Here is a 9,842-nt window from a genome sequence, read left to right on the forward strand (position 1 = left end):
CGTAGCTTATTTAGGCTTGAAATGGCGAAAGTTGAATTTTTGGAGTTTCGGGCCGATAGTGGAAATTTTTATATCGGGGTCAAATCCGATTCCGGAAGTTGGGATAGGTCCATAGTGGTGATTATGACTTGTGTGCAAAATTTGGGGTAAATCGGACATGGTTTGGTTGGTTTCGGCATAGGTTGTAGATTTTTGGAAATTCAAGTTCATTAGGTTTGGATTGGAGGGTGATTCGTGGTTTTAGCGTTGTTTGATGTGATTTGAGGGCTCTACTAAGTTCGTATGATATTTTAAGATTGGTTGGTATGTTTGGTTAAGGTCCCGGGGGCCTCGGGTGAGTTTCGGATGCTTAACGGATTTGATTTGGACTTAGGCACTTTCTGAAGTTGCTGAACCTGATATAATCGCACCTGCAAATATGGGACCGTAGGTGCAGAGCCACAGAAGCGGATAGGAAGCCACAAATGCGGAATTGGACTTTGGCAACAGGAACAGCAGGTGCAGCTGGGTAACCGTAGAAGCGAAACCGCATATGCGGCCCCAGCCCATATAAGTGACCTTCGCACCTGCGATGATTTTTCTGCAGGTGCGGGACCGCAGATGCGGCCCAATAAGCGCAGATGCGGAAATCGCTGGGCAGAAAAGATGGTTTCAAGGGTTTGAACTTTGAAGTTTCATAACACAAAATTTGATTTGGAGCTCGGTGGGAGGCGATTTCTTGAGGGATTTTGGAAGAGAACTATTGGTAACGAATTCTAACTCTAGTTTGGATCATATATATAAATCTATTGTTGCTTTCCTCATTTAATTAAGGAATTTGAGGGTGGAAGATTGGAAATGGGGGAAAAAGTTCCCCAATCGAATTTTTGGGTTTTGATCGGGTTTTAGGCATTGGAATTGAATAATTTTTGGACGAGTAATCTCGTGAGTGAATGGGTGTTCATAATTTATGATCTTTACCCTATTTCGAGACATGGTCCTATGGAGGATTTTTGGGCATTTTTCCTATTTTCTTACCCTAGCTTGATTTCATTAGTTAATTAATTACTTGTAGTTATATTTACATTATGCAGTTGGTTTGATTAGATTTGGACCATTCAAAGTCGGATACTCATGGCAAAAATGTGATATCGGGTTGATTTGAGCGGTTCGAGGTAAGTGGCTTGCCTAACCTTGTGTTGGGTAACTTCCCCTTAGGATGTTTGGTATTATTTGATGTGTGAGTGCCGTGTACGTAAGGTGACGAGTAGGTACACGGGATATTGTTGTAAAAATCCCGTTTTTCCTCCTTAATCATAAATTGTTTTCCCTTATTAGATTGCACCACTATGTTTAGTTGTTGAGATTAGATTAGGAAAGCATGCCTACGTGTTTTAATTGCCTATTTGATTTCTGTGCGACATGCTTAGGTAGACCCCTCTTTCCCTCGTGTGTGTTTAGTCTAAATTGTATAATTTGATGTCGTACCCGTCATTTTATCTTGAGCTGCACATTTACTTTGGGACTACGGACATATTCCGGGAGATCCCCCCTGTCTTGCATATTTATTTTGGGACTGCGCACCTATTCCGGGAGATCCCCCAGCACTGCATATTTATTTTGGGACTACGGACGTATTCTGGGAGATCCCCCAGCACTGCATATTCATTTTGGAACTACAGACGTATTCCGGGAGATCCCCCTGTACTGCATAGTCATTTTAGAACCTACGGGACGGTATCCTGGGAGAGTTTCCTGTTGTGGTTACCTTGTTCGGAGCCGTGGGCTCCCTTAACTGTTAATATTATGCAATTTTTTAAATTTTTTTTACCGTAAACTCTATTTATATCTCTTACTGCTTAATTATATATATATATATACACACACACACACTTCGGTAGGGCCCTGACCTGACCTCGTCACTACTTGAACGAGGTTATGCTTGGCACTTACTGGGTACCATTGTGGTGTACTCATGCCCTTTTCCGCACATGTTTTCGTGAGCAGATCCAGGTACGAGCTATCAACCACGAGGTTAGTGCGTGCTTGCTGACTCTTAGGAGACTTCAAGGTATTTCTGCTCGCGTCCGCAGATCCTCGGATTCCCCTTCTATTCCCTCCTAGAGATTTCTTTTTGCTTATCTTCAGACTTTTGTATAGAGCTACATAGATTATAGAAGCTAGTGACTTAGCGATATTCCGGTTCTCGGGGGATTATTTTGTATATGCCGAGAGGCTCTATCTTTGTTATTTACAGTATGTTGTTTTAAGTTTTATAGTAGTGTTTTCTTTAAATTTTCCGTAATATCAGGCTTACCTTATCGTAGAGACTAAGTGCCGTCACGACATCTTCGGAGGGGTTAAATTGGGTCGTGACAAGTTGGTATCAGAGCTCTAGGTTCATAGGAGTCGTGAGTCACAAACCGATTTATTAGAGTCTCGCGGATCGGTGCAGAGACGTCCGTACTTATCTTCGGGAGGCTATGTAACTGTTAAGAATAATCATACTTCTTTGATTTCCTTGTCGTGCGAGTTATTGACATCAAAAATCCTAATATTATATTCTATTCTTTCTCAAAAAAATGGTGAGGACCCGTACCGGGAGGACTGACGACCAGGTACCCGAGCTCCCTGCAAGAGCCGCCCGAGGCCGCGGTCGGGGTAGAGGACAACCATGCGGTGCAGCCCGAGCACCTGCGAGAGCTGATAGAGGAGCCCCCAGCAACTCCAGCTGGAGGGTCGGCATTGGAGATTCCTATTGCTACTCCAGCCCTCCAGGAGGCATTAGCCTAGTTCATGAGCATGTTCAGCACTTTAGCTCAGGCTGGACTACTTTCGATAGCTCTCGCTACATCTCAAGCCGGGGGAGGGGCACAGACTCCTGCAGCCCGCACTCCTGAGCAGAGGGTTCAGGTTGATCAGGCCCCAGAGTATATTCCTATGCCCCCAGTGGCTCCGGTTCAGCATGAGACCAGGGTAGCTACTTCTGAGGTAGAGCAGCTCAGACTTGAGAGGTACAAGAAGTACCACCCACCTACCTTCAGCGGACTAGCTTCAGATGACGCTCTAGGTTTTCTTGAGGAGTGTTATCGTATTCTCTGCACTATGGGAATTATGGAGATGAGTGGGGTTTCTTTCACTACTTTCCAGCTGAGGGGAGCGGCATATCAGTGGTGGCGTGCCTATGAGCTGAGTAGTTCGGACAAGGCAGCCTCACTCACTTGGACTCAGTTTTCCAAGATGTTTTTGCGTGAGTATGTTCCCCAGAGCCTCACGAATGCTTGGCGCGCAGAGTTTGAGCAGCTGCGCCAGGGTGCTATGACTGTGTCGGAGTACGCAGTCCGTTTTAGTGACTTAGCTCGTCATGCACTCGCTTTGGTTGCCACTGTCAAAGAGAGGGTTCGTCACTTCATCGAGGGACTCCACCCCAGTATTTAGACCAGTATGGCCAGGGAGTTGGAGATGGACATTACTTATCAGCAGACAATGAGTACTGCCAGGAGAGTGGAGGGCATGCTTACCCGGGACAGAGAGGAGAGAGAGGCCAAGAGGTCTCGAGAGACTAGTCATTATTCAGGAGCCTGTGCACCAGAAGCACACTATGGTAGGGGTTTTGTGAGTCGCCCTGTTCATTCAGCTCTGCCAGCAGCCAGTGGTGTTCCAGCTCCTCCTAGACCTCAAGAGCCCTATTATGCACCGCCAGTATCCAGTATGCCTCCTACTCGAGGTGCTATTACCGGCCAGTACAGCAGGCCAGGTCCGAGTCAGTCTCAGCCACCGCGTCCTCCAAGGGGTTGTTTTGAGTGTGGTGACACTGGTCACATGGTTAGAGATTGCCCCAGAGCCAGGAGGGGTGCACTTCCACAGTCTTATTAGCCTCCACGTGCTCTATCGGGTCCTCCGGCCATTCTCCTAGCCCCAGCTACCGCTCCACCTCCTCAGGCAGCTCGAGGTGGAGGTCGGGGAGGTCGAGGTCGCCCTAGAGGGGGAGGCCAGGCCAGATACTCTACCCTTCTAGCCCGTTCAGAGGCCGTCGCTTCAGACTCAGTCATCACAGGTATCGTCCCTATCTGTCATAGGGATGCATCAGTATTATTTGACCCAAGCTCTACGTATTCATTGTGTCTTCTTATTTTTCTCCACATTTGGGGATATCTCGGGATTCTTTGAGCTCCCTTGTTTATGTTTCCACTCCTGTGGGAGATTCTCTTGTTGTGGACTGCGTTTATCGGTCGTGTTAGATTACTCTTAGTGGTTTTGAGACTAGAGCCAATTTGTTATTGCTCAGCATGGTAGATTTTGATGTTATCTCGGGCATGGACTGGTTTTTGCCCCATTATGTTATTCCTGATTATCACGCTAAGACCGTGACCCTGGCTATGCCAGGTTTACCGAGATTAGAGTGGAGAGGTACCTTAGAGTATACTCCTCGCAGGGTCATTTCATTTCTTAAGGCTCAGCGAATGGTTGAGAAGGGGTATGATGCGTATTTGGCCTATGTGAGAGATGCCAGTATTGACACCCCTACAGTTGAGTCAGTCCCCGTGGTGAGGGACTTCCCTGATGTGTTTCCAGCTGATCTTCCGGGTATGCCGCCCGATAGGGATATTGACTTCGGCATTAATTTGTTGCCGGGCACTTAGCCCATATCTATTCTTCCTTACCATATGGCTCCTCCTGAGTTGAAGGAGTTGAAGGAGCAATTGCAGGAGTTGCTTGATAAGGGTTTCATCAGGCCCAGTGTATCACCTTGGGGTGCTCCGGCCTTGTTTGTAAAGAAAAAAGGATGGTTCTACGCGTATGTGTATCGACTATCGGCAGTTGAACAAGGTTACAGTGAAGAACATGTATCCTTTGCCTCGCATCGATGATTTATTTGATTAGTTAGAGGGTGCCAAGGTGTTTTCCAAGATTGATTTGTGTTTGGCTATCATCAGTTGAAGATTGGGGAGTCGGATATCCCAAAGACTGCTTCAGGACCAGATATGGTCATTATGAGTTTCTTGTCATGTCATTTGGGCTGACTAATGCCCCAGCAACCTTTATGCATTTGATGCACAATGTGTTCCGGCCTTATCTTGATTCTTTCGTCATTGTATTTATTGAAGACATTCTGGTATATTCCTTGTCTCAGGAAGATCATGAGCAGCACCTGAGGACCGTGCTTCAGACTTTGATGGAGAACAGATTGTATGCAAAATTTTCTAAGTATGAATTCTAGCTTGATTCAGTGGCATTCTTGGGCTACGTGGTGTTTTGTGATGCGATCAAGGTAGATCCGAAGAAGGTAGAGGCAGTGTAGAGTTGGCCTAGACCGTCATCAGCTACGGAGATCCATAGTTCCCTTGGTTTGGCGGGGTACTACTGTCGCTTTGTAGAGGGATTTTCATCTATTGCAGCACATATGACTAGGCTGACCCAGAAAGGTGCTCCGTTCAGGTGGACCGAGGAGTGTGAGGAGAGCTTTCAGAAGTAGGGGTGGGCGTCGGTCGGTTCGGTCGGTTATTATGAAAGTACGATTCGGTTTATCGGTTTTCGGTTTTGTAATATTAATAACCAAATCAAACCAAAGTATTTATGGTTCGGTGCGGTTTTTTCAAAGTTCGGTTCGGTTATTTCCGGTTTATTTTTTCGGTTTTAAACGGTTCAAAACAAAAACTGGCCAGACAGAAATACAAAATTTAGCAATGACACTGTCGCAACTAATGCAAAACCTAATGCACGAAGGAGAATTTCGAACGTTAGGCCTTAAAGTGAGGTTCTTAGACACTGTTTATTTCAGCGGATTTTGTCAAAACAGTAAGGATGTTAGGGCCGTAGTTACTGTTCACTCCAACTGTTTCAGTGGACGCCTCATGATCACTGTCGCAACTCGTGGAAAAATTAAGGATTATATGATAATTTTATGTTGAGAAATTTAGTTGTTACGGTTACAAATTGTATTCAAATATATTCTTGTGATTTTGTAGCAACGACGGTGTATCATTTGTATGTGCATAATTAGATGAAGTATTTTCACATACTCTAAGTACTGCAATAGCATAGTGTCACATTTGTTTGTTCACATTCTCGACTCTAGTCCCCTGGAATTCTGCTTTGTGATTATGTAAGAAAAAATAGTAACGATAAACAGCAACTTTAATTCCTCCGCGTCATGATTTCTTCCTAACGTGACTGTGGTCTGTGGGGGTAAATTGGGTGGGGTGGGCTTGGACTATTGGCATTTGGGCTTGGACTATTAGCATTGGGTTATAACTATTAACTTATAAGTTTTGAACTAATAGTCTAATACCCCTGAATTTCGGTTTTTCGGTTTAACCGAAAACCGAAATACAAAAATCGTGAACGGCACAGAGTAACCGAAAATTAATAATTTTAAAACCGTGCACCGACCGAAAAATCGATTAAACCGAAACCGAAAAATCGAAATTCACGGTTCGGCCGGTTTTTTCGGTTCGGTCGGTATTATGCCCATCCCTATTCAGAAGCTCAAGATAGCTTTGACCCAGTATTAGTATTGCCTACAGGTTTGGGGTCTTACACTGTCTATTGTGATGCCTCGAGGATTGGCCTTGGAGCGGTATTGATGCAGGACGGTAGGGTGATCGCCTACACGTCTATACAATTGAAGGTGCATTGGAAGAATTATCCTGTTCATGATCTAGAGTTAGCAACTATTGTCCATGCCATGAAGATCTGGCGTCATTATTTGTACGGTGTTCCTTGTGAGATCTACACTGATCACCGGAGCTTGCAGCAGTTGTTCAAGCAGAAGGACCTTAATTTGCATTAGCGGAGGTGGTTGGAGCTACTTAAAGACTATGACATCACTATATTGTACCACCCAAAGAAGGCCAATGTATTGGCCGACGCCTTGAGTCGGCGGGCAGAGAGTTTGGGTAGTTTGGCATATTTTCCGGCAGCTGAGAGGCCCTTAGCCTTGGATGTTCAGGACTTAGCCAGTCAATTCGTAAGATTGGATATTTTAGAGCCTAGCCGGGTATTAGCTTGTGTGGTTGCTCGGTCTTCTCTTTATGACCGTATCAGGGAGCGTCAGTATGATGATCCCCACCTTCTAGTTCTTCAAGATAGGGTTTGGCGAGGTGATGCTAGAGATGTGACTATTGGTGATGATGGCGTGATGAGGATGCAAGGCTGGATCTGTGTGCCCAGTGTGGATGGGCTTCGGGAGTTGATTCTTAAAGAGGCTCACAGCTCGCGGTACTCCATTCATCCGGATGCCGCGAAGATGTACCAGGATTTGAGGCAGCACTATTGGTGGAGGAGGATGAAGAAGGATATAGTTGGGTTTGTGGCCAAGTGTCTCAACTGCAGCAGGTTAAATATGAGCATCAGAGAGCTGGTGGATTGCTTCAGAGGTTAGAGATCCCAGAATGGAAGTGGGAGTAGATCACCATGGACTTCGTAGTTGGACTTCCGTGGACTTTGAGGAAATACGATGCTATTTGGGTGATTGTGGATCGGCTGACCAAGTCAGCTCATTTTATTCCAATTTTGACTACGTACTCTTCAGAGAGATTGGCTGAGATTTATATCAGGGAGATCGTCCGCTTTCACGGTATTCCAATATCTATCATTTCAGATAGAGGTACACAGTTCACATCGCGGTTCTGGAGAGCCGTACAGTAGGAGTTGGACTAGAGTGGAGCTGAGCATAGCCTTTCACCCTCAAATGGACGGGCAGTCCGAGCGCACAATTCAGATTCTTGAGGATATGCTCCATGCTTGTGTGATGGAGTTCGGAGGGTCATGGGACCAATTTTAGCCATTTGCAAAGTTTGCCTACAACAATAGTTACCTGTCCAGCATTCAGATGGCACCGATTGAGGCTTTGTATGGTAGGCGGTGCCGGTACCCAGTAGGTTGGTTTAAGCCGGGCGAGGCCCAATGTTGGGTATAGATTTTGTCCAGGATGCCCTGGATAAGGTGAAGGTGATTCAGGATAGACTCGCATAGCCCAGTCCAGGCAGAAGAGTTATGCGGATCGGAAGGTTTGTTATTTGGCATTTATAGTTGGAGAGCGGGTCTTGCTTGAAGTATCACCTATGAAGGGCGTCATGAGATTCGGGAAGAAGGGAAAGCTAAGCTCGAGGTTCATTGGTCCTTTTGAGGTATTACAGCGTGTTGGGGAGGTTGCTTATGAGCTTGCCTTGCCTCCCAGCCTAGCAGGAGTTCATCCGGTATTACACGTTTCCATGCTTAGGAAGTATCACTGTGATCTGACTCATGTATTGGATTTCAGCTTAGTCCAGTTAGACAAGGATCAATCTTATGTTGAGGAGCCAGTAGCCATTTTGGACAGGTAGGTCAGGAAGCTCAGGTCAAAGAATATTGCTTTAGTAAAGGTATAGTGGAGGGTCAGCCGGTCGAGGAGGCAATCTGGGAGACCAAGCGGGATATGCGCAGCCGCTATTCTCATCTTTTCACCACTTCAGGTATGTCTCTATGCTCGTTCGAGGACGAACGAATGTTTTAAGAGGGGGAGGATGTAACGACCCGGCCGGTCATTTTGAGAATTTACACCCCGATCCCCTATTAACTGCTTTCCCCGTGTCTTTTTCTGCTAATGTGATTTGCTGGGATGGTTTATCTTGAGTTTCGAAGTGTTTTGGGACACTTAGTCCCCAAATGAGAGATTAAGTCTTAGAATTTGGACCATAGTCAGAACAATATGAAGACGGCTCCAGAATGGAATTCCGTGGATTTTGCGTTAGCTCCGTTCGGTGATTTCGGGCTTGGGGCGTGTCCGGATTGTATTTTGGAGGTCCGTAGCTTATTTAGGCTTGAAATGGCGAAAGTTGAATTTTTAGAGTTTCGAGCCGATAGTGGAAATTTTGATATCGGGGTCGGAAACCGATTTCGGAAGTTGAGATAGATCCATAGTGGTGATTATGACTTGTGTACAAAATTTGGGGTCAATCGGACATATTTGGTTGGTTTCGGCATCGGTTGTAGAATTTTGGAAATTCAAGTTCATTAGGTTTCAATTGGAGGGTGATTCGTGGTTTTAGCGTTGTTTGATGTGATTTGAGGGCTCGACTAAGTTCGTATGATGTTTTAGGATTGGTTGGTATGTTTGGTTGAGGTCCCGGGGGCCTCAGGTGAGTTTCTGATGCTTAACGGATTTGATTTGGACTTAGGCACTTTCTGAAGTTGCTGAACCTGATATAATCGCACCTCCGGATGTGGGACCGCAGGTGCGGAGCCGCAGAAGCGGCTAGGAAGCCACAGATGCAGAATTGTACTTTGGCAACAGGAACCGCAGGTGCGACTGGGAAACGCAGAAACGAAACCGCTGATGCAGCCCAGTTACTGCAGATGCGGCCCCAGCCCGTATGAGTGACCTTCGCACCTGCAAAGATTTTTCCGCAGGTGCGGGACCGCAGATGCAGAAATCGCTGGGCAGAAAAGATGGTTTCAAGGTTTTGAAGTTTCACAACACAAAATTTGATTTGGAGCTCGGTGGGAGGCGATTTCTTGAGGGATTTTGGAAGAGAACTATTGGGTAACGAATTCTAACTCTATTTTGGATCATATACATAAATCTATTGTTGTTTTCCTCATTTAATTAAGAAATTTGAGGGTGGAAGTTTGGAAATGGGGGAAAACGTTTTCCAATCGAATTTTTGGGTTTTGATCGGGTTTTAGGCGTCGAAATTGAATAATTTTTGGACGAGTAATCTCGTGAGTGAATGGGTGTTCATAATTTATGATCTTTACCCGATTTCGAGACATGGGCCCGGGGAGGATTTTTGGGCATTTTTCCTATTTTCTTGCCCTAGCTTGATTTCATTAGTTAAATTAATTACTTGTAGTTATATTTATATTATGCAATTGGTTTG

Source organism: Nicotiana attenuata, unplaced genomic scaffold, assembly GCF_001879085.1.
Source record: "Nicotiana attenuata strain UT unplaced genomic scaffold, NIATTr2, whole genome shotgun sequence".
In the NCBI taxonomy this organism is placed as follows: Eukaryota; Viridiplantae; Streptophyta; class Magnoliopsida; order Solanales; family Solanaceae; genus Nicotiana; species Nicotiana attenuata.